Below are 26851 nucleotides of genomic sequence, written 5' to 3'. Positions count from 1 at the left end.
GAGGTTATAGCCAGGTAGGAAATCCAAGAGAGATACAGGGAGAAAAAGGGTAGAGTTGGGCAGATGCCATCTAGCCACTGAAGGATCAAGATATCAGTTTACTGATTATGCCATGGCCATATGGCAATATATAGATTAATAAAAATAGGTTAATTTAATATGTTAGAGCTAGTTAGCAGTAAGTCTGAGCCATAGACCAAACAGTTTGTAATTAATACAAGCCTCTGTGTGTTTATTTGGGACTGAGCAGCTGCAAGACACAAGAACACTGCCATCTACACTTCAACTCACAAATTGAGGATTGCAAAGTATCTGAGAGTTTATCTATGATATATTAAATTTGGAATAATTTATGATATATATGAAATATGCATTACTAGAATAAGCACACTCATGCACACTATGTGCAAAGTTTAGTAAGTATGGCTAGACATAATAGGTACAACTCCTTATTCACTGCCTGCTAAAAACTTAAATTAACAGCAACTCTAGCAGAAAATACCAAAGTAAAGGGCATCTTTCTTGCAGTTAATAAAGGATCTACAAAGATACTAAAAGTCTGTGAATATACTTGGAAAGACAATTGCACCTATGATTTTACGTGGATATATTTTATGCCTGCTTTAGTGCTCTGACAAGATTGAGAAATGATAAAATTTTCCAGGGCTTAGCAGCTTCCCTGTTTTTTCTTGGCACAGAAGCTTTTGGACATGCTTCTGATTAAGTAACAGCCAAATACTAAGAGGCACATATGATTTCCCATTTTCTTCCCGAAGTATGTTTTCTAGTAATGTTTCTTTTCATAGGTAAATGGCTCTTCCATCAAAATGTACATTTGCACAGCTTTCAATTCCCTTCACTCTAGAGTCATTATCACTTGATCATAAAATAACTTCCCAAGCATACAACTGCATTGAGCAATTTGTCATATTAAATATATGGGAAATAAGAAAAAAAATGTGTGCTGCGGCTGAAATGTTTTTTTTTCTCCAAATTTTCCAAATATATAAATATATTATTTTTTGCCATCTGTCCCATGAAGAAGTATTTGTGTCCTCTGCTTAACATAATTTAAATATTCTATAGCTAAATTTCCTTGTTTGTCTAACACTTAATTTGCAAGCATGAAAGAACACACTCCAAACAGTTCCAAATAAGAAAAAGCCAGTCTAATACAATATTATCTGAAGACTACAGTTTTCTGTTGTTTCTGATTTCATTAATCCATAGAAAATTAAAGAAAATTCTATAATTTAAGAATATTCTTGAATATGTAAGTGCATTTTTGTTTGGCTTGTTTGTTTTTTGAGACAGGGCTTCTTCATGTAGCTCTGGCTGTCCTGGAACTCACTTTGTAGACCCCGCTAGCCTCGAACTCAAAGAGATCTGCTTGCCTCTTTTAAGTACATTTTTACAAAAAAAGGAATTCTAATAAATATACAGATGAATAGAATATATTGAAATTCTTAGAATTTTTTGTAAAGAATTTTTGTAATAAAAGAAAGATAACAATGAAGCTGTATAAAAATATTGCACATTTATGTACTAAGGTGGACTAGTCCTGGCTTCAATTCTGTATATTTTATGTATCAAGTCTTAAGTATTCAGCAAATATGTTCCCAAATCTCTAACAAGAAAGTATAAGATGTACATGGCTAGATATTCATAGTTCACTAGGTACACTACTTGTCCGGAATGTAGGATGCCCTTCATGGACTTCATATAAGCCTTATCTGCATTCAGAAAGTAGAGGCATAAGATTCATAAGATCATGCTCATCTTTCTTTGAATAATGCATTTACGGCCATTCTGGGTTGTCTGTGTCCTGTCATCATACATATATACATAATATATCACATACATAATTATATATATATATGTATTATGTAATATGTGCATATTACATCACATGTAATATTATGTACATATATTGATTAATTAATACTATATAAACATTACATTCCTTTAGCCATCTAAATGCTACAGTAATTTGAACATAAAAGTAACTTAAATATGGTAAGAGTTAGGTTATCTATTTGACCTGAGTAATTGCCTGAAAGAGTATGCCCTAATATAGAATAATTTGATTAGACTTCAGGAAAATAAAAACAAACTCTTAGCTACTTAAGCAAAGAAAATGTGATTTTTCACACTGCATTAGAGTAATAAATTCATAAAATACGCAGATTTATGAATGATTATTTATTTTGCCTTATTTGTCTATATTATGCTTGTCATCGTGACTATAGTGCATGCATATGTGCCTGGAGATGGTGAGGGTGTCATGTGAGTTCTGGGAATTCATCCTGCTGTCAATATAAGAGCAGAGAGATCTCCTGAAAGCTGGACAATCTCTGCAATCTCAGACATATATCTTAGCTTTTGACACTGCAACACAACATTGTTATGTGAAAAGTGTACTCTTAAGGACCACACAATTGAAGTACCTCTGAAAGCAACAAAGTGATTTCATAATGATTCAGGAAAAATTAAGGTTTTTGGTTGGGCTGCATTCATGCTGTTTTCAAATACTGTCTCATTTAGGGTTTGAATTTTGGCTTATTTCCATTTAGGACTAAATGGTGAATTTCTGTGAATAAATGCCATGTACTAGTGTACTCAAGGGTATCTAGGGTATTTAACATTATCCTTGATCTCCACACAATAGACACCAATAATAACCCCTGTTCCTCAGCTGTAACAATTAAAAATGTTTTCAAACATTGTAACACATCTCAAAGGATACAAAAATAACCCAGGGTGAAAACCAGTAAAATGGAGAAGGGCTAACATTTATCTGAACTTACTAATAATCCTGATCAAGTTACTTATCCTTAGTTTCTTTACGGACATAATAAAATGAATAGATTAGTGAATCTTAACAATGAAAAACAATATACATTATTTAATAACATTATTTTTTATATCAGTAACCTGAGATAACTTAATAAAACTGCAGGGTAATGTTTAATGAAATAATCTAAGATGAGATATTTCAATAAATAGTAAATGGAAAGTAAAATTCCTAGGCTAGATTACTTTTAACCACAGAAATCATGCTGAAGGAAAGATATTTGAAGTGTTGTGGAATATTATTTGAAAAATGAAGATATAGAACACATTTCTGATTCCATTGTATTCTATGGCACGATTTAATATCATTTGTAGTTTTTATTTCCAGAGCACAGTCTTTACTTGTTGCCACGAGTTAGGCTATGGCTTAGTCTATCATTGTCTCAAGAGAGGTTCTCAGTGGTGAGGAAATGGTCCACTGGGTAAAGTGCTTGTTGCACCTGAGCTCTAATTCCAGGACCTCTACAAAAACTGTGTGACAGCATGCTCATGTAACCACAGCTCTGGGGTTTAGGAGACAGAGACAGGGGAACACTGGGAGGATGCTGGCCAGTCAGTCTATTCAAAATGTTGAACTTTTTGTTCAGTTAAAGTTCAATTAAAATTTTGAGGGAGAGAAATTGAGAAAGACATTCAATATAGACCTCTAGCCAACTTATGTGCCCTTATGGAAAAGCTGGAGAAACACACAGACACAAACATATATACACACACACAGAGAGAGAGAGAGAGAGAGAGAGAGAGAGAGAGAGAGAGAGAGAGAGAGAAACAGAGAAACAGAGAAACAGAGACAGAGACAGAGAGAAAGACAGAAAGACAGAGACAGAGACAGAGAGAGACTGTGAAACAGGTCCATTCAGTGTAACTATGGTGGTCTGGAAATTTTTATGTAGACTAGGCACACCTTGATATCACAGATATCCCTTTCCTTAACATGCAGAGATCTGGATTTAATACATGCATCATCATGCCTGCCACAGAGATTGTTTTTTCTTACTGATGCTCTCTCACCAAAATTTGTGAAATTCTTAAACTTTGACGAATCTCAAAACTGTAATCGTGTAATACTGTAGAAAGAAGTGGTGAGTTCTATAGAATATGAGAGTCACAGATCAAGGATAAGATGGGTAGTTTATTATTTACGGGCTAATTCTAACTAATGAAAATTGCATCTAATTTAATTGTAAATTAACTTCATCATTTAATCAATAAATTTATCCAGTGATGAATGAATGATTTTGATACTAAGAAGTGATGTTTGCTTATAGAATACAGAGCAGAAGAAATCTTTGATCTCTGTCTCTTTCTGTCTTTCTCTCTGCCTCCCCCCTTCTTCAACCTTCCCTTTTTCTCACCCTCCCCTCTTCTGGATTCCACAAGGTGAGTAGTCTTGCCACTATATACTTCCAAAAACATGATATTCTTCCTCTTCAAGAATCAGTGGTTCCAGTTTATCATGTTATTCAACCGCAAAAAGGATGAGCCTAATTCTATTTGTTTATTTTCTCATGTATTGGTCATAGCAATGAAAAGTTTGATTTTAACAGTAAGGAGTTCCTGAGTCTAATACAGAATTACTCCTCATCAGTGAAAAAAGCAATCATTTGTTTCTTGATGTACCACAGCAAAATTTGTGGAGCTCTTATAAGCTGTGCATATATATGTATCCAGGTATTATTATCTTTGTATGTACATATAATCCATATGTAATCTTCATTTATGCCAGAGTTACTGTAATATATTGGAAATATTTCCATATTGAATATGTATGTATATCATTACCTGTAATCATATGCAATCCTAAATAAGCTCTATGCTTTTCAAGGGAAAAGAACACGCATTATATTTGAAAAAAAAAACTAAATCAACATTACATCATCAGAACTGCTCTTCTGCTTCTTATTTTTTCCTTCTTCTTCTGTTTTTAGCTATCTGCACCATTCACCAAGATTAAATATGTGAAATCTTTTCTAGTGTCATGAAAGTACAGATTGGGAACGAAACCACCTCCAATGAAATGTATGACAGGGGCCACATTCACATATTTATTGAAACTAGACTTACTGGATGGCCACAATCTATTTTTCATGATTCTGTAAATGAATAAACTCAGGGCACTATTAAGAAGAGTTTTCAAAATTGGTTACATTTCTCTTTTACTTTATATCTTCTGTTTGCTTCACTTACCACCTGGAGATTTGATAACATTCTTGGAGCAGTAAGGTGAATACTGACCATATTTCTTTCAAAGATTCACTAACAAACATTAGTCTCCCACATTTTTCAATCAACATAAAACATTCCAGTGGCAACAACCTCATGTCATTTCATAAGCCTAACTAGTTCTTGGCTCAAACTTTTCTCAGGAATCAAGGAAAAAAAATATTTACCGGAACAAATGTTCTTTGTGCATAGAGCAGATGATTTACTGTTGGAAGTAGACATCCATCCAAGTTCTATCTCAGAAAGAGTAGGAGAAAAGAATATAAATTCCAAGGAGTCAGCAAAAAGTACATGAAAGTCCAGAAACTTGGCAAGGAAGGTAGAAGATGGGTTTGAGAATAAATTTTCACATAGCACATATTTGAGTATCTCTGAGTCACTTTCTCCTGCTCTCTCTAATTTCATTTCTAAAAGAATGGGGATGTGTGGGATGTAACTACTGACATTGAGAATTACTGGTAAGCCCCTCAGGATACCAGTAAAAAATGTGAGTGTACAGCTAAAGTTGAGGTCAAAAGAAAATCAGGAAGTGAATCATCTTATAAAGATAATGGAGAGATTCTGAAATTTTTTTCTCTTTAGCTTTCTTTTGCATTATGATTTCTTTGAATATTTATATCATTAGTTGTTTGTAATGTTCGAAGGAAAGGTATTATAGTATGAGAAATAATGAAAGAAAGATTATTAAGCATAACTGATAGGTTTTATGGTTTAATACAATCTAACAGGACTAGGAATGTTAACTGTGATCAAATATATAGTTACTGTGGATGTTTGGGGGAAGTATGAATTAATGATTTTTTGGTTAATTTCAAATCTTATACTAGCAATGAACAGAAGAATAATATTAGTAACATCCATAAATTCACTTGGTCTTATTTTAAACTTTGAGTGATAATTAAATATCTTTAAAATGTTTGCAGAAGGAATCTAGCGTAACGAGTAGAATACAGAGCAGAAGAAATCTTTAATGCCAAGAAGTGAGCTTTTAATCCCAGGGAGTGAAGTGATGACAGATAGCAGAAAGGTATATAAGGTGTGAAGACCAGGAACTGGAAGCTTTTGGCTGGTTAAGCTTTCAGACTTTCAAGAAGCAGTTCAGCTGAGATCCATTTTGGATGAGGACTCAGAGGCTTCCAGTCTGAGAAAACAGGATCAGCTGAGGAACTGGTGAGGCGAGGTAGCTGTGGCTTGTTCTGCTTCTCTGATCTTCCAGCATTCACCCCAATAACTGGCCTCAGGTTTGATTTTATTAATAAGAACTTTTTAAGATTCCTGCTACACAAACATCCTTCCTTGTACCTTCTTTAACCTAGCCTCTCTGAGTCTGTGGATTATATCATCATTATCCTAAACTTTACAACAAATATCCACTTATGAATGAGTACATACCATGTTTCTCTTTCTGGGTCTGGGTTACCTCACTCAGGATGACTTTTTCCAGCTCCATCCATTTGCCTGCAATTTCATGTCATTCTTTTTTAACAGCTGAAAAATATTCCACTGTATAAATATACCACATTTTTTAACCCATTCATTGGTTAATGGACATATAGATTGTTTCCAGGCTCTGGAATAAAGCTGCAATAAGCATAGCTGAGTAAGTCTCCTTGTGGTATGATTGAGCACTCTTTAGGTATATGCCCAAGTGTGGGATAGCTAGGCCTTGGGGTAGATGAATTCCCAATTTTCTTAGAAATCACCATATTGATTTCTAAAGTGGCTGTACAAGTTTGCACTCCCAGCAGCAATGGAGGAGTGTTCCCCTTGCTCCACATCCTCTCCAGCCTGTGCTGTCAATTGTGTTTTTGATCTTAGCCATTCTGACAGGTATAAGATATAATCTCAGAGTTGTTTCAATTTGCATTTACCTGATTGCTAAGAATGTTGAAAAATTTTTAAATGTTTCTCAGCATTTGAGATTTTTCTGCTAAGAATTCTCTACTTAGATATGTACCCCATTTTTTTTAAATGGATTATTTGGTTTTTAGATGTCTAGTTTCTTTTTTCTTTTTAATTTTTATTTTGCAATACAATTCAATTCTACATATCAGCCACGGATTCCCTTGTTCTCCCCCCTCCCGCCCCCCTCACCTACACCCCAGCCCACCCCCCATTCCCATCTCCTCCAGGGCAAAGCCTTTCCCACAGACTGAGATCAACCTGGTAGACTCAGTCCAGGCAGGTCCAGACCCCTCCTCCCAGGCCGAGCCAAGTGATCCTGCATAGGCCCCAGGTTTCAAACAGCTGACTCATGCAATGAGTACAGGACCCAGTCCCACTGCCTGGATGCCTCCCAAACAGATCAGGCCAATCAACTGTCTCACCCACTCAGAGGGCCTGATCCAGTTGGGGACCCCTCAGCCATTGGTTCATATTTCATGTGTTTCCGTTCGTTTGGCTATTTGTCTCTGTGCTTTATCCGACCTTGGTCTCAACAATTCTCGCTCATATAGACCCTCCTCATTCTTGCTAATTGGACTCCCAGAGATCCACCCGGGGCCTAGTCATGGATCTCTGCATCCAGATCCCTCAGTAGTTGGATGAGGTTTCTAGCAAAAGATGTCTAGTTTCTTAAATTCTTTATATGTTTTGGAAATCATTCCTCTATCACATGTGGGATTGCTGAAGATCTTTTCCATTATTTAGGCTGCTGTTTTGTCCTTTGGATTGTGTCCTTGGCATTACAGAAGTTTTTCGATTCCATGAGGTCCCACTTATTAATTGTCAACCTTAGTATCTACATTATTAGTGTTCTATTAAGGAATTTGTCTCCTATGTCTATGCATTCAAGCTATTTCTCACTTTCTTTTCTATAAGCTCATTTTATCTGGATTTATGTGGAGGTCTTTGATACATGTGGACTTGGTTTTAGTGTGGGGTGATAGATGAGATTTATTTGCATTTTTTCTATATGCCTATATCCAGCTCCAACAGCACCCATTTGTTGAAGATGAATTCTTTTTTCCATTGTATAAAATTTTGGTTTCTTTGTTGAAAATCAGGCATCCATTGGTGTGTTGGCTTATATCTGGATCTTCAGTTCTATTCCATTGATCTACCTGTCTGTTTTTAATGTTAATACCATATTGTTTTTATTACTACAGTGCTGTATTCGAGCTTGAAATCAGCAATGGTGACACTATCAGAAGTTCTTTTATTGTACAGGATTGTTTTAGCTATCCTGGGTCTTTTGTTTTTCCATATGGAGTTGAGTCATGTTCTTTCAAAGTCTGTAAATATTTGTGTTGGTATTTTAATGGGAAGTGATTTAATCTGTAGATTGCTTTTGGTAAAAATGGCAAATTTTATTTTGTTAATCCTATAATGATCTTTCCAATTTCTTTTATTTCTCCAATTTCAATCTTCAGATACTTGAAGTTCTTGTCATACAGGTCTTTCACTTGCTTGGTTAAAGTTACACCATTGTATTTCATTTTTTTGTAGCTATTGTGAAGGGTCTTGCTTCCCTGGTTTCTTTCTCAGTCCATTTGTAAATATGAGGGCTATGTTTTTTGGGTTGTTTGTTGTTGTTGTTGTTGTTGTTGTTGTTGTTAATCTTGTATCCAGTCACTTCGCTAAATGTGTTCATCAGTTATAAGAAGTTCCTGGTAGAGTTTTTAGGGTCACTTCTGTATGTTATTATATTATCTGTAATTAAAGATATTTTGGCTTCTTCCTTTCTAATTTTTATCTCCTTTATTTGTCTTATTTCTCTAGCTAGAACTTCAAGTACTATATTGAATAATTATGGAAAGGGTGTACAGCATTGTCATGTACCTGATTTTAACGGAATTGTTTGTATTTCTCTACATTTAATTTGATATTTGCTATTGACTTGCTGTAAATTGCCTTTATTATGTTTAGGTATGTCTCTTGTATCACTGATTTCTCCAAGACTTTTATCAAGAAGAAGTGTTGGATCTTGTCAAAGGCATTTTCAGTATCTAATGAAATGGTCATGTGGTTATATAAATTAGATTGTTTATGTGGTGGAATACATTGACATATTTCTGTATGTTGAACCATCTCTGAATCTCTGGGATGAAGCCTATTTGATCATGGTAGATGATCTTTCTGATATGTTCTTAGATTTGGTTTGCAAGCATTTTATTGATTCAATGATACTGAGGGAAATTGGTCTGGAATTCTCTTTCATTCTTGACCTTTGTGTGGTTTGTATATCAGGGTGACTGTGACCTCATAAAAAGAATTTATGTTTCTCTTGTGTGGAATAATTTGAGAAATACTGGCATTAGCTCTTATTTGAATGTCTCATAGAATTCTGTGCTGAAACCATCCCTAGCCTTTTTTTTTTTTTTTTTTGATTTGGAGGATTTTAATGACAGATTCTATTTCTTTAGGGATTATAAATTCATTTAAATTGTTTAAGTGATCTTGATTTAAATTTAGTAAGTGGTATCTATCAAGAAATTCATCCAGTTCTTTTAGATTTTTCCAATTTTTTTGAGTACAGGTTTTTGAAACACGAACTAATGACTCTCCGGTATTCCTGAGTGTTTGTTGTTATGTCCATTTTTTAATATCTGATATTGTTAATTTGAATATTTTCTCTGTTTATTTTAGTTAGTTTGAATACGAGTTTTTCTATTTTGTTGACTTTTTCATAGAACTCACTCTTTCTTTTATTGACTCTTTGTATTTTATGTATTTCTCTTTTATCAATTTCAGCCCTCATTTTGATTATTTCTTGTCATCTACTCCTCTTGGTGTGTTTATGTCTTTTTGTTCTAGAGTTTCCAGTATGCTGTTAAGTGGCTAGTGTGATATCTCTCCAAATATTCTGTAATGGAATTCAGTACTATCTACTTTCTTCTTAGAACTGCTTTCATTATGTCCCATATGTTTGAGTATGTTTTGCATTCATTTTCCTTCTAGGTATTCTCTCTCTCTCTATATATATATATATGCCTTGACCCAATGGTAATTCAGTAGAGAGTCATTCGGCTTCCATGAGTTTTTAGTCTTTCTGTTATTTCTTTTGTTGTTGAAGTTCAGCTTTAACCCATGATGGTTTGATAAGAAGCAGGGGACTATTTCATTTTTCTTGTATCTGTTGAGACTTGTTTTGTAACTCAGTATGTGGTTGATTTTGGAGAATACTCCATTAGATGCAGAGAAGAAAGTGTATTCTTTTTGTGTTTGGGTGAAATGTTCTATAGATATCCATTAGATCCATTTGCTCCATTTGCTCCATAATATCTGTTAGGTCCAGTGTTACTTACTCTGTTTAGTTTTTGTTGGGATGATCTGTTCATTTATGAGAGTTGGGTATTAAAGACTTCCATTGTCAATGTAAGAGTGTCAATATGTTATTTAAGCTTTAACAGTGTTTCCTTTACAAATGTGGGTGCACTTTGGTTTGGGGAAAGGGTGTTCAGATTTTTGATGTCATATTGGTGGGCTTTTGCTTTGGTGAGCATGAAATGTACTTCCCCATCTCTTTTTATTAATTGTTCTGTTTGTAGTCTATTTTGTTAGGTATAATAATAGCTACACTACCTTACTTCTTGTAGCCATTTGCTTAGAAAATCACTTTCCAATGCTTTACTGTGAGGTAATAGCTATCTTTGATGTTGAGGTGTGTTTCTTATATTCAGCAGAAGGATTCACATTCCTTCTTTTTACATCCATCCTATTAGGCTATTTCTTTTTTATTGGGGAATTGAATCCACTGATATGAGAGATACCAAGAATATGAGATGTGGTATGGTAAGAAGGAGAGGAGGGGTGGTTGGAATTATGTTGGGCAGGAATGGGCAGTGTGGGCGCTCAGTATTACCTGGGATTCGGGATGCTGAGCTGGGCTCTGGTGCCGTAGGAGGCTTGTGCTAGAGGTGTAGGGCAGGTAAAGTGACAAGGAAAGGAGGGGCACTTGGGAATAGGAGGGTGGATGCATCATGGGCAGCGGGTGGTGGGGTGGTGGCTTTCCTGGTTTTCAAGAAGCTGGCCTAGCCTCTGATGGGGTGGAAAGCTTCTGCCAGAGATGTTGACTGGGTTATGGTGGCAAGAAGAGGAGGAGCAGTTGGGGTTATGTTGGGGAGGCATGGGTGTGTGTAGGTGCCTTACCTGGGTTTCAGGATGCTGCCATGACCTCTGGATAGTATGGGACTTCTTACAGCAGTGTTGGCCTGGATAGGGTCCATATCAGCATCCCAACTGGTAGGATTACATTGATGTATGGTAATATTTTATTTGTGCTGAAATGTGATTTTATTTGTATGTTAATAAATAAAGTTGCCTGGGGGTCAGAGCTAATAGCAAGCCATTTAGCAGAAGTCTGGCAGTGGTAGCACATGTGCTTAATCTGACCACATGGTAGGCAGAGTCTGTGTGTTCAAGGACATAGCCAGCTTGGTGACACACACCTTTAATCCAAGTACCAACAATAGAGACCTGGAGGTCTGTATAGACAGGCAGTGATGAAGAAGTCATGTGGTTGGGTTTAGAACCAATGAGAAGGAAGAACAGAAAGTCAATAAAAAATACAGGCACACAGGAAGTAGATCTCTTTTCTCAGGGGAAGAAGAGCAGCAGCTGGTAAGCTAAAGGCTATTCGCTAGTGTTCTGACATCTTGGGCTTTTAACTCTTTATTTGGCTCTGTGTTTCTTATTTAATAAGACTGTTTAGAATTATATCTGCATTGATGATTCATGGGGAATTATAACTACACTTTTACCAAATTAAAAAAATATAGAGATGATGAAATGATAAACTACTGCCAATATTTCACACTTGGGAAAGATGAGTTATATAGATAAAGCAAGTCCTTGCAAGAGATAAAATTATTTTACACAGTGCTACAAGAATTAGTATGTAGTACCATATTTGTTCAAATTTACCTATAATAATCCACAGTATATAGAGTCAAGCTTAGTAAATATACATAGATTAATATCTCTACATACATGATCACTATCTTAATACTTGGAGCAATATGCATGATTAACACATAAGCCTTGATTTTTCATACCATTCTCCAGTTAAATGAACCAAATTTTCTTGAAGAAACCTTTCATTGTAAGACACAAATAGATAGGCAAAATGTAAGAAGAATCTGGGACATCTTATAGTAACAGAGACTGAAAAGTGTAATCACACAAGTAAGAAAAACGTCTTGTCCATATGAATAAAATGATGTTAGAGTGCAAAATTAACAGAAAATTCTTATGTAAAAATGTACAGTGAACACTACTGAGCAATGTAAGCAGGAATGGAAATGACATTGTATGGCATATTTAATAAAATGGCATCCTTAATCCAACACTGATTTAGATAAATAAGTAAATAAGTAAGTGAAGAACAGACAACTTTTTTATACAAAGAATTGATATTAATCTAATTGAAAAGCTATCTTCAATAGCGAGAAGCATAATCTTGTATTCTTAGTATTTGTTCTGCTCATTATGACTCTGAAAGCATATTATGGAAAAGGGGGGAAAAGAGCCTTACTTAGTAGAGAATCCTACCAGAGACCATGCTATGCAAATGAACAAAGATGGTCAGTATGCAAAATGACGCTGAGGTAAAAGGATATTAGTGCTTATTGAAGGCTAGCCTGGGGTTTTTAGTGAAAAATAGGCCAGTTAGGTCTACATAACTATGCTCTCATTTACCCTTCACCTCAAGGACATAACACTTCACCTATGTGATCTCTTTGCCTTTCCTGGTCTCTTTGCCTTTCCACAGTTCTCATGGAGTCATAAGAATGGCACTATCCATTTTCCACCAGAGGACATACTATAAAAATACTAGATGAACAGTTTTACATTGTTGAGTATTTAAAAATAAAATGGGAGAAACAGTGAGAACCTTGAAGAGCCTAAGGGGATGCAGCAGCTAAATGTAATGTGTTTAACCTAGATACAATCTTGGAATCTAAATAGGGCACTAGATTAAAAACTAATGATATATGAATAATGGATGAATTTGTGTTAATAATATATCAATATTAGTTCATTATAGTGACAATCTGCTGAAGAAGATGTTTATGATAGATATCATTGTTTATGAGGTTATTTGGACTATTCGGTACTATATTGTTTTCCATAAATCTAAATATTTTCTAAAATGAACATGTTTAATGAAAACATATATACCATTGACTTTAAGGCATGACAGATGAGAACTTGTTCAAACTGAAGCTTCATAAATGGATGAAGAAGCATTCAGAAATAAGAAAAAGCAAAATTTATAATGAGTCTCATCCATGAAGGCCTAATCAATTTAAATAGTTACCTAAGGGGAGTATAAAATTCAACTCATGGAATTCTTGGTTACAAGAAGGACTTAAACTTTCTTTTAGACTAGAGAATTCATGAAAGCCTCAGCATGAGATGGGATAGTGGTTGCCTGTACAAGTTAATGTTTATGACATCTATGTATAATATTAAGCTAATTAGTAACAAGTTTATTACATACTCATAGAATAAAGGGGGATTTTTATAAAGGATAGGTCCTGAAATTGCTTTGAAAGAGAATTACAAGTGTTATATTGCATTTCAATGCATCAATAGGGTGAAGGAAAAGGAAGACTCAAGGATTAATTGCAATTATTTAATCTTTGCTTAGGAAACAAAATAAATGCTTACATTATTAATTGATGGAATTAGTGAAATTTTGTGTGTGCAATGGGAAGTGTTGATTCTAAAGAGACAGACTTAAAGACATTAGTATATGAATGGAAGCACCCAACGCACAGCGAAGATTCACTGGAAAAACATTACAGAGTTCTTCAGGTAAGGATGGCAGTTGAGGCAGGCAGGTGGGTGTGATTGCTCTACAAGATTTATTAGAGCTATAAACTGAGAAATGGAAGGGCAGATTGACATCTGTCGCTGGTGAAGAAAAGCAGAGAAAAGAGTTAAATCATTAGGTGAGTAGAGAATGTGATAGGGACACACACAAGAAAAACTCAGAAGGGAGATTATAGATTAAGATATCAATATCCTGTGACTGCAACATAAAAGCATGTTCAAAAACAAAATGATTGTAAAACTGGGGCCATAACTACTGAAGTTATGGAAAACAATGCTTGAATATTTTTTTAAAATATTTATTCTAAACCACTCAAAAAAGCAAACAATACTTTAATGAAAAAGAACATTTCTTTCTAGTAATGTTATCCAAAGCTTTTCCAACTTAAGACCATTGAATTTTATGGTAAAAAACTTTCAACTTAATTGCTTTCACTTGTTATTTCTGTAATTACAAATGCATATGAATTTGGTTTCTCTGATCACTGTGAAGTGATACTGCCCAGGAATCATCTTTCTTTCTTCATACCCGTTATTGATAGATACTGTTTTTAAAGGCAATGAAGGATGACTTGTAGGCCACTGAGATTTAGGTGGCAAAACACAGCTGACTGATTCAAGGGCAATATCTTATGCATTTGAAAGTGATTAAATATTACCCAATTTCTCAGTTAAAAGTATATTACTGCGCTTCATTTCTAGTTTTTAAGATTCACAAGATGTTATCCACAAATATTTTTGGTTCACAATATCATTCTCTTTCTCTTGTATTTAATAAGATACATTATAAATTTTAAATATTTCTACATTTTTCTTAAAAATGAAAAATAGATCCATAAATGTGTATTTGGTCTTGTATACTTTAATATTGTGAAGAACAAATTGTCAAATCCCACACTATTCTATAAAATAAAGGTTATAGTCCATGATGCAGCAATAATGAACTGACAATGGGTCTTCATGTCCATGTATATATATGTATATACATATATATATATACCTTATGTATATGTATATATATCATATATATGTATGTATATATATAGGTGTTAATATGTATGTGTATTTGCAGTGCATTGTGCATGTGTGTTTATGGATAATACATAGTCATATATACCCATACAGACACACATATAATTTTGCTTTGGTCCAAATATTATCTAAATGTAACAATGATGGTTTGACTTATATTTATAGAAAAATTAACTGAATACTTTGTAATTACCATAAAATAAAACAAAATACAAAATGAAATACTGTAATAAGTAGAAATTCATATGATCCACTGGGTAGCAAGGATACTTATAATATATGGAAATTCATGCTAAATGGTGCTTAAAATTTACTGTTAACTACATTGGCAATACTCTTAAGATAATTAGATACAAAACAGGGTTTATCTGACAATAATGAAGAGGTTAATTAATTCATTCATTCGTTCACAGAAGATATATGAAATAGACTATAGCATGTAAACAGTGAGATGAGAAAAGCTATAGCTCCAGGCCAGTCTGAGCAATCTACTATGACCTTGTCTCTGTGATACAAATATACAGTAAATAAATAAAATCCTACAAAAAACAAAAAACAAAAACTGGGATTATAGCTCAATGTTAGATTACTTAATATATATACCTGCTCTTGATGCAATTTCCACACCCTACTCCAAGAAACTACCTAAGAAATGAATGCAAAAAAGTTCCTCTATCTTGCTACCTACACTGTTACATTTAAAACTAAATTTATAGGCAAATATTTTTGAAAATATTTAATAAAAGCTTTCTTAAAAAATTTCCAGCATCATACTAGAATTACTAAATTTCTAAGTAACATGAAATGTATTCAATTTTCCAATCAAATCATTTTTATTTCTGTTTGGTAAAACCCTAAAACATTCAATTATTGGGTTCTTGCTTTAGTTTTTTTTTTTTTGTTTTGTTTTGTTTTTTTTTGTTTTTCGAGACAGGGTTTCTCTGTGTAGCTTTGCGCCTGTCCTGGAACTCACTTGGTAGCCCAGGCTGGCCTCGAACTCACAGAGATCCTCCTGGCTCTGCCTCCCGAGTGCTGGGATTAAAGGCGTGCGCCACCACCGCCCGGCGGGTTCTTGCTTTAGAAACTGTATAAACATTTACATATACTGAGAAGATAGATAATTTAAATTTTAGTATGCGAAGAAAGTATCATTATTGTTTTTCAAGTTTAAATATGCCCATTATGTTTAATGGTTGTCTAATATTTGTTTGCACATTAACATATGCCAAGATATTTTAAACAGACTCAACCATTTCTAAGACTCATCTTGAAATTTTATATACTTTGTTTTCATATTTGTATTCATATTTTTCTTATCTTACTCATTGAAAGGGAAACTTTGAGACACTAAAGCTTCCTATGGTCATAGAGTCATAGTATACTGGCTGATAATTTTATATTGTTAGATTAAAAAAGTTTTCAACCTTGCATCTTTTGAACTTCAGAAAATCTCTGATTAACTGAAAACATTTAGTGCAATAAGCCAAGTTCCATAGAAAAATGTTAACATTATGTGTTCACATTAAAGTCACCATTGAAGGATTAGAAATGTACTTTTGCTTTGTTTGAGAGGAGCATTCAAACTGACTGGTGCTGAGTATTATAAAACCCTCTGTGTGCTCACGTAATTCTAATTGTTGAATTAGGGGAATTACACCTTGATGATCTGAAAATTCATGAAAGTTGACATACATATAAGAAACTGTAGATGATAATCTCTGTGTGCCTCAGTAGCTCCTGAGTGCCTTGACTATTATTCCCTAAACTAAAGATTTCCTAGTATTTGTATTAGATTTAAATGAGCAAGCAAGTAGTGAACATAAAGGAACTTTTAATCTACCGGGCAATATTTTGCTATGTGCTATCTAAAAATTCTCCTCAGAGCTGGGTTTTCTGTGCAACATGCCTCTATTCCCTGGTGAATATTTCTCAAACATTACTTGAGAGAGGAAAGCCTAAACCTCTGCACATTTTCCAGCCCATAGTATCATCTGTGTTTCACTGCTAAACTAGAATGTAAAATTTGGTGTCCAATGTAGAATCCATAGTCTTATTTAGGCAATAAATGCAGCCTTTCAGTCATATGCATCATTTTTTAGTTATACATACAGCTTTTTTAAAATCTAGATTTATTCTACCATTTTACATGTTTTATAAAGGTATACTTTGTATCACAAATTGCTCTATAATTATCATTTTGTCATTTCAACAATAAATCATGAAAAATGGGCTACTTTTCTAAATCTGGATATTGATTATATAATTTTAATTTTATTTTTATAGCTTATTTTTTATAAGTTTATAGCTAATTTTATTTGTATAGCTTTACTTTTATAGGTTTTGGTTTATTTATAGCTCAAGAAGAAAAGAACAAAAACTCTAAAATAATGAGTAGAAAGTAGTGCTCATTTCAAAAAAAAAATCACACTTGAACAGAAAGATATGTGAGAGCTTCAATACTGGAGATAATTTCCATATATGGAGCATAGTAATATATGTAGTTTTTTTGACACTCAGTATTAACTCTCTAACTTACCAAAAGGTTACATATTATTTTTAAGCTTAAGAAAATTCAAATTAACCTCATGTCCTATAATAATTTTTTCAAGATTTTACCCTTCCTCTCATAATTACCACATTTTTGGTTATTCACTTCCGCTGTAAGCATGAGATTTCTATTTCCACCAATTGAGCAGTTCTAAACACTCAAAGTCTTCTTTTAGTGAAATCTGATTTTAGCTATTAGTCATTTAAAACTCTTACCTAAGATAGCACTCGCCTATATACATATTCTCAGCACCTCTGTTGCCTATGGCTTAGTCTAGTTAAGTGGAAAGCAAAAGTGATAATTTTTACATTGCATGCATAATTATTTTCACAGTGCCTTTCACTTTCCATTTTGGTGGAATTAGCCATTTCAGAATACATATCATAGTAACTAAATGTTGCAAAGATAATCATAACTGTCTGTGTTTACTCAATTATTCCAATATGAGAAATAAAATCTGGATTTAACCTATCGCATAACTTGATAGTTGAAGTTAATATCTTGGATGAAGCCTATGAAGTATGACTGATACTGGCATGAATCATGAATCTGTCACTCCCTATAAATCATCTTAGGAATTCTCAGCACTCTGTTTAGTGATTTTCTAAAAGTCAAATTGTAAATATTAATTATCAGTTGTTTAAGGATCAAATTTGATATTTACTTATGATTTGTGTTAGGTCCTCATAATATATCAAGCTGTATCCATTTAAAATCATTACCACATACAAAAGGATTTATATATATATTGCCTTTGGTTTCTGTTGTGTCATCTCTGTATGGTATATTTAAAATAACCAACACTGTTCATTAATTAATCCATTAAAAGGAACATTATACATAATTTAAATTATATTCACAAATATCTGTCTATTGGGCCTTATCTCCTGTTCCTGGGGAAGGGGAGCATTTTATGTACTCACTTACCTTTCTATTGCTGCACAAAATTATGATCATTCTTTTGAGATAAGCCATTGTTTGAAGATACAGAAGATTCCATAACAGAAAAACTGTAATCAAGTGAAAGCTAATATGTATTATAACAGATATGTTATTTGTTCAGCGGAGGTAAAACAAGATCACTGTTTTCCCTCAGTGGCTATCTACACTGTCATGTGCTGATCTATTATAAATTGATAAAGCTACAAATGAGCACTTTCATAGGCCTTCAGAATTGTAGATTATTAGATTTGAGGTTCAAAAATAATTGCTTTCTCGGAGAAAATTCAGTTTGTCATATCTTTGATTCCATATTTTTATGACAGCCTGTTTACTTTGGTTTAGAATCAAAATATTCTTATTAACTCCAACTTAACTGCATGTCATTTAATGTTTCTGACTGGGTATAAGAACTACCAAGAAATAAATAAAATAAAAATAAATTAAAAAAAACAGAGCCTAAATCTTGATATTTATTGACATACTTTTTTTTCATAGATAAGGAAGACAATGAGTTCTGAATATATATGCAATGAATGGAAGGCTGAGAAAATAAAAGGGAAAGAAACATGTTTTTGTATTTTCAAAGACCTTGTTCTTTGTAGAAAGCATGACAGAAAATTGGCCAGCTATGATTTGCACTGTAAAGATAGAAAGTGTCAATGACCAGCTGAGTCCTGATGTGTGATTTTTCTTTAGGAAGATAAAAGGTACTTTTTGGAATCCTCTGTTGGCAAAAAGGGATGCTCCCTCTCAGGGGACTCGGATCTCTAATGTCAAAACTAAGATTCTGCTCTCCTACATCACTGTATTGCTCATTCTTCTCTCACTATGCCAAAGTCTCTGCCCTTGTGCATTCATACTTGGCAATATGTTGCATTGACATACAAGAAGCAATTAAGACACTAATTTATATTATCTCAAGCCCTGAAAGGACAAACTGAATATAAACAAACAGGAAAAAATAGTTCTTTTTTTATTGCAACGACAAATCATACTGTGTTGTAAACTGTAAGGCAATTGCTGGTGGGAGTGGAAGGCTTATGGCAGGAGACCTACTTGGGAACAAATGAGCAGAAGGGTCTTGAAACATGCCAGGCGGTGGTGGCGCACGCCTTTAATCCCAGCACTTTGGAGGCAGAGGCAGGTTGATCTCTGTGAGTTCAAGGCCAGCCTGGTTTATAGAGTGAGTTCCAGGACAGGCACCAAAACTGCACAGAGAAACCCTGTCTTGAAAAAAAAAGTCTTGAAATACAAGTAAATAAGGATGATGAGAAGGAGGTTGATGTGCGAAGAGTTGTAGTCAATAAAAAGGTAAAGAATGGAATCCAGTTCTACCATCTGATATACATGCCACTCTAGACATTCTTGATGAATTGTCTTAAGATTCGGCAAGCATCTGCTTTCCTAAGTGCTCCAGACAGTTAGGGGAGCTGCCTCCACTCCTTCCTTCTTATTCCATGTGGTTGCACAGCTAGAGGAATACATCCTCTCCCCCTCATCCCTTGCCTCCTGTGGCAGATGAGAGAATCAGCCCCTGCAGCATGAGAATGGAAGAGCTAGCCCAGGCATTTACTAAGTACAGTGGTTGGGAGAGTCGGCCTAGTACTTCATCTGGGGAAAATAATAGATCTGGCCCTGGTGGTATGAATGCGCGTGAGCTGTACCTGAGGGCATAAGAGCAGGATGAGACCACGCCCTGCTCCTTGCTGTATGTTACTTTTGGTGAGCTAGCTGGGGCAGTGCTGACACTATGAGGGAAGCTGACAGCCTGACTTATCCAGCTACCACCCAGGCCAAGAACCAGGGCTATGAGTCAGCCCAATCCAACATCCACCTCATCTATGAACTGCTGGAACATGATGGGTGATGTCGTTCTATATGCTGTGAATGTGTGTTGCTCTGATTGGTTGATAAATAAAATGCTGAGTGGCCAGTATCCAGGTAGGAAGTATAGGCAGGATAAGCAGACAAGGAGAATTCTGGGAGAAGAAAGGACTGAGTCAGGAGATGCCAGCCTGCCATCCAGGGAGCAGCATGTAATGACATACAGGTAAAGCCACGGAAAATGTGGTGACATATAGATTAGCAGAAATGGGCTGAGTTTAAGTGTAAGAGCTAGAAAGACTAAGCCTGAGCTAATGGCCCAGCAGTTTTAATTAAAATAAGCCTGTGTATTTACTTGGGTCTCAGTGGCTGTGGACCTGGCGGGACACAGGATAACTTCTAACTACAGGAGTATATGAAGGGACAGGACCTGAGGATCCAAATCTCCAGGATCTCCATGACATAAGGCAACAATAGGATATCCAAGAAGAGTCCCAGTGTGGGCCCAATATTGAAGGTGGAGCCAAAGCCAGAGGCCTTGAACTAGACTCATGTTTCATTGCAATGAACACAAGAACATTTGCATGGACTAAAGAGTATATTATACTCACTGGGCCACACTGCAGCTTCTATGCCCAGATTTTTTGCTTATTTGTTTGTTTGTTTGTTTGTTTGTTTGTGAGGGGAGAGGGGTATTATTTGTTTTGGTTTTGTTCAGTTTTATTAAAAAAAATTTTTAGAAGGGAGGTTGCAAGGACAGAGGAAAGAAGGGAGGGGATGGGGAGATGAGTAGCTCAGGATGCATGATATGAAATCCACAAAGAATCAGTTAAAAAGTTTTATAAAAAGAGGAAAAAAAAGATTAGGCAAGCACACATCCCTTGTGTAAGACTTTATGATAGTTTTTCTGTCAAAGTTTTCAGTCCTGGGAGGAATGGGAAGTGAGCTTGATCAGAGAGCACTGTATGAAATTACCAAACAATCAGTAAAAATGTTATGTTGGAAAAAAAGATGCATATACCCTGGTTACTGTTAAGTAACTATGTTTCTGTGCATTGGTGCTTGTTTTTTCACTGTTTTCTATGGAGACAAAAGACTTATCAGGACTAAGGAAGATGTAAACTTTTAATTTACAACATATATATGATCTATGCTACTATATATTTGAAGTTAACTAGTTCTAATCTCCAATAAATTATCTAAGTAGATGAACATTCAATTTTTGACCAGGTCCTCTTCCATAACAGAACTCAAAATTCTCAAACAAGGTATTAATTTTTTCTTGATTTCTTCCATTATCCATTTGAAAGAAATGGTGCCTAGTTGTCAGAGCTTCCCTGAACATTGAAACATCAGGAAACAGAAGTAATGGTAAAAAATTAAGTTCCATGAGAGAAGAATGCAGCACTTTCAGGAAATATTGGGGTCAGGTTTTCACTGGTTTTTCTTTTTTTAAGTTTCTTTTCACCACCTAATAGGATTTTAGGAAAACTATTCAAAGAATAACAATTCCATGGTACATATTCTTATAAGAGAGACAATGTTAGCACTACTTGAGAAACCTTGACTAATATACACAAATCTTACTTAAGATATTTTGAAATATGAAAGCATATTAATTGAAAATGGTTCCCAAACCCCAGACTACTGCATGTGTAGTATATAACCTTGGCCATTTATTATTTTAGATAGTAGTTAATTCTTTAAATAGATGAATATTTAGCATTAAAAGTAATAACAATATGAGAAACACAAGAGCATGCAGAACATATTCTTATGTATTCTGTGTTGTATCCTATAATTTGTGCTTTCATAACTCTGTTGATTAAAGGACCAAATATAACAAAGATATATGACTTGAGAATATAATCCCTTAGACTGAACTAATAAATTTTAATAAAAAATATCATATAAAAAGTCTAAATGTATTTTCTAATAATGAATTAGTATTCATAAAAATAATTCAATATATTATACATAAAAATATTAAATTTATAAATTCATATTTTAAAATAATTCAGAATCACAAATAAGTATAACTAAAATTAATAATTAAAAATTCTCAAATATAGGTATGGGTTATATTTTATAAGCATTCTAAAATCAATAAATCAATTCTATGATATATAAAACATTATTTTAAAAAAGAATTTTCTTAAATAAATCCTTTCTGTAATATAATTCAGTTAAAAATGTCACAGAAATCATAACTATAGTGAAAATAAATCCAGTACAGCAATTCACCTATGGACAATACGTAAAAGCATAATTTTATTAAGTATAATTCAGTATCATAATGAATAAGAACAGATATGTTTGAGAATAATTACATGAATTCAAGGTTTGTTTAATATGAGCAAAATTTTAATATCATTATCATGCAGCAAAATCAAAAATTCATCCTAGAAGAGACACTTAGGTACATTTGCAGTAAAAAGTCCTTGCCATCTGATTAAAATTAGTTAACAGTATTATTCTATTGATAGTGATATATACAGTTATGAATTACCAGGCTTGGTGTTCTTCCTAGGAAAAGGATTTAAATAAAATTTGATTTGAAATGAAAAGTCATTTCAACGTTTCATAGTCACTAAAATGAGCCAATTTTGTATTAATGTCAAACAATTACTAAGGTGCAACACAATAGAATATAGACAGCTGCCGAATCATATATATATATATATATATATATATGTATGTGTATATAATGATCCATTCATAGGTTTTTAAAAGCACTAACTAAATATATTCAATCACGATGCTCATAATTAGACACATAACCTATTTATGGGTACATTCAAAATATTTTTGTTTCAGCAGTTGCTAAGGAGCAACCATAGGCAATGTGCAAGAAATTCTGAAGTATATATATTTTCCTGCTTCATAAAAGATTGTTATAGGCATTCACTTCTTTCTGTTATTATATTCTTCTTCTACTATGTGCTTTTCACATATTTATTAAAATCTATATATAATCTATATAGTGATATATATATTTAATATTTATTTTAATATAAAATGGCATTAGATCTTCCTTGGTTTTACATGAAGTTCATATAATTTTCTCTTGCAATATATACCAAGTACCTTTTGTGGATGTATCTCAATGGTAAAGTATGTGCCTAGCATGCAGGTCCTTGGGATCAATCCACTACACTCTAAAAATACACTACATTTTTACTGTTTTTTAGAGTGACTCCTTTAAGAACAGAAATTAACATCCAGTGAATGTGGGAGTAAAACAGATGCATGTGCATATGAAAAGCATCTTATTTCCTGTAAGCAGTAGACCAGTATTTATTTTCCTAAAATATACATTTTGTAAATCTGAATTTGCATGTTCATGAAAACTTTTACAGTGTCACTGAGCTGGAAATGATTTAATGTCCAAATATCTAAGAAAAGAACAAAATCAGAAAGCTTTAATATAACAAAATACCTGAAAAGATAATTTTTAAATAAATAAGAGGAAATACTATAAATAAAGCAAAAATATAAATAAATTCATTTTAAGCTACATTAGATACAAGGGCATGGTAAAAGAAAATTGGAATTTAATGTGTCGGTAGTAACATATTTTAATAAGTACAAATCTACCTCCAGAAAAATTTGCATAAACTTTGAAGTATGGAAATGGGAGGTGGCTTAATATGAAAGTGCTTGCTTCTGGAAAAACATGAATACCTGAGTTCGATCTACTCAACCCATGTAAACACTTCCAGGTGTGGCCGCAACATTTAATTCTGTATTTAAAGAGGTGGAACTAGGAGTAACCTGGAGCTCAGCAGACACCTAGTGAAGCCAAATTTGTGAGCTAAGTACTCAGTGAAAGACCATGTCTCAAAAGTAAGATGTAGTGAGAATGAAGAAGATAACTGATGTGGCATGTGGCCTCTGCACATATATACGCACATGTACATAGAGACACACGTACACACAGATAAATAAATGAAAAGATAAATGGTTTAAAATTCTGAGCATTCTACTTCATAAATCCTTGCTTATTTGTTCTTATATCACTTTATTTTAAGAGAAATAATCACTTCCACCAGAAGCACCTGAAAAAGAAAGAACAGATATCCACAGTCCCCTCCCCTGCCCAAGTGACATATGGTTTACTCAGACGATGATGGTGTTCTGATTTGAATCACTTGCTTAAAATTAAGACTCCAGTGGCATTTATTCCTCCCCAACAAGTTAAACTTTAAATGCTGTATATCAAGTGTTGAGGGACAAAACTGAAAGAAGAAATTATGTGATTACATTATAATCTCAGAAAAAGAGTAACATATATGTAATGTTTAAGTATATGCAATATGACTCCTCTTCCTCAAGAGGCTTTCTGAGTCTCTCTTCTCCTTAATAACTTAGGGTACCGAGAGAAGAACGCCTTCTTTGTGCAGTCCCCACTTACTTGAACTAGTGGTGAGATTGAGTTAGACAGAAGCCTATGAAGGTGTGTGGGACAAGAAAACAGGACACAGGGTGTACAAATAATACATCTACGATATAACTCTTGAACTTAAGGCTCAGGGATCGTTGTGAAACAGGGGGCAGAAAAGTTGTAAAAGTCATAGGAGTGGGAAACTAGCCATTAGATTTGCTTCTAGAAATGTCATAGAACTTTTATACCCTTGAAGTCTTATCAATAGGGCTCCCTAAACAAGACCTGGATAAGAACAACACCAGCAGTCATGTTAAAATGAAAGAGGGATCTAGTTCAAACCCTCTGGCTTCATCACTGAACCCTCATCAAAAGTCCACTTGGATATTCTACTGTTGTCCTGAGGCATGGAGATTCTAGGGCTAGAATTCCCCAGGACCAGTCCCTTCACAAGCTCCAGCAGGTCATAGATGAGATAGATGTTAGGGTGGACCAACCCAAGGCCCAGGATGTGGTCATGGGTGGTAAATGAGCTGAACAGTCTGGGCTCCTGAGGCTGTCCACCTCATGTGAGGGGCAGAACAAGCTCTCCTAAGCCCTTGCCAGTGGGGCCAGGTCTCTCAGGCCTGTAGTAAGGGATGGGGACATTTCTCCCCAGTGCCAGGGCCAGCTCTCCCATGATGAGTGGGGTTGGTTCTTCAATGACTCATTTCAATGTGCATTTATGAGTGGGGCTGATGGACAAAAGGGGATACTGGAAGACACACTGCAACTCCCAATGCCACTGGGATGAATGAAGAGGTGTTGGAGAGGCAGGAAAGACAAAGGAGCAACGTGTATTGTTTGTTTTGTTTTGTTTGTAACTAATTTTGGAGGGTTCTTTTGTAGGGGATGCAGTAGTGATGGGGAAGGATCTGGAGGGACTGGGAGGTGAGTGGTATTGGGGTGCATGGTATGAATTTTCCAAAGAATCAATAAAGAATTTTTATAAAAAATGGAAAGGGGAAGTTCAAGAGGTCCCAATATAAAGAACAATAGACAGCTAAGGATGCTGAAAATCTTCCAGGGAAGAACATATCAGCTAGTTACCCAATACCAAACAGTTAGCTCTGAAAACATAAATAAAATTAACATTGTAGAGAAAAAGCAGTTTGAATTTATGTATTCATCAATTTGTGTGTGTGTGTATGTGTGTGTGCATATATATGTAACAAATAAGAAAAATAAAGCATAAATTTGTAAGAGAGCCATGGAAAGGTGTATGAGAAGATTTAGAGGGAGTAAATAGAAGTAATAATTATCTAATTACTATAAAATAAAATAAAAATATTTTTTAAAAATAGAAAATGTATACAAAATCAATTAATGAGAAACTCTATTACTGTAAATATCCAAAAGTAATATATTTCAACTGGGAAAATGTTTTCATTTCCTTTTAAATGTATTTGTTTTATGTGTATGGTTGTTTTGTTTACATGTAGAAATACATGTCCTCATACATGTTTACATGTTTGTCTGTGCACCTGGGAGTGGAGTTATAAACAAGAGCTACAAATGGTTGTGATCTACCCTGTGGTGTGAGGAATTGAACACAGGAAGACCAGCCAGTGTTCTATTTCTTGAATTATTTCCAAGCCTTGGGAAAGCTTATTCTTCTATTTCTTCAAACCCTCCTTGCTCATTCTCTGTTTATTTTTTGCCTGAAAGGTTTGATCTCAAACTGTTTTCTTGGAATCTCTTCTATATTTGTTAAAATCAATGATCCTAGAACATATGCATATTAGTGTAAAATATTATAATCAAACACAATAACTCAAACATGTCATGGTAGCAAAATAATATTTTATTCCTGATATTTATGGAACAAAAACTTTTTGTTTCCAACAAGATCTTCAAACTTGGCTCTGTTTTGTTTCTTGACCTCATAAAATAGGTCTCCTGTGATTGCATGAATATCAGCATGTATTTCAAGTTTTCCTATTTCTTGGTAACATTTCTCAGTTCCTCTTTATCTTGAGGTGCAGTTGGGCCACTGCATACAATAAAGATATGAACTGATACTTCACTAGAACCAACATAGGCACATAAAAGGAATACAACATCAACAAAGGAGGGAACTTACCCATTCCTCCATTCTACCACCATGCTAGTTGCATTCAATTATGAAAATGTGTATCTGGTAATGAGGTAATTTGTTATTTAAAATTTTGTCTGTGTGTGTACAACACATGTGTGCAAGTTCCTACAGAGACCTGAAGAGGTCAATA

Source organism: Peromyscus eremicus, chromosome 4 (genome assembly GCF_949786415.1).
Source record: "Peromyscus eremicus chromosome 4, PerEre_H2_v1, whole genome shotgun sequence".
Taxonomy (NCBI): Eukaryota; Metazoa; Chordata; class Mammalia; order Rodentia; family Cricetidae; genus Peromyscus; species Peromyscus eremicus.
Note: the sequence above shows the minus strand (reverse complement) of the source record.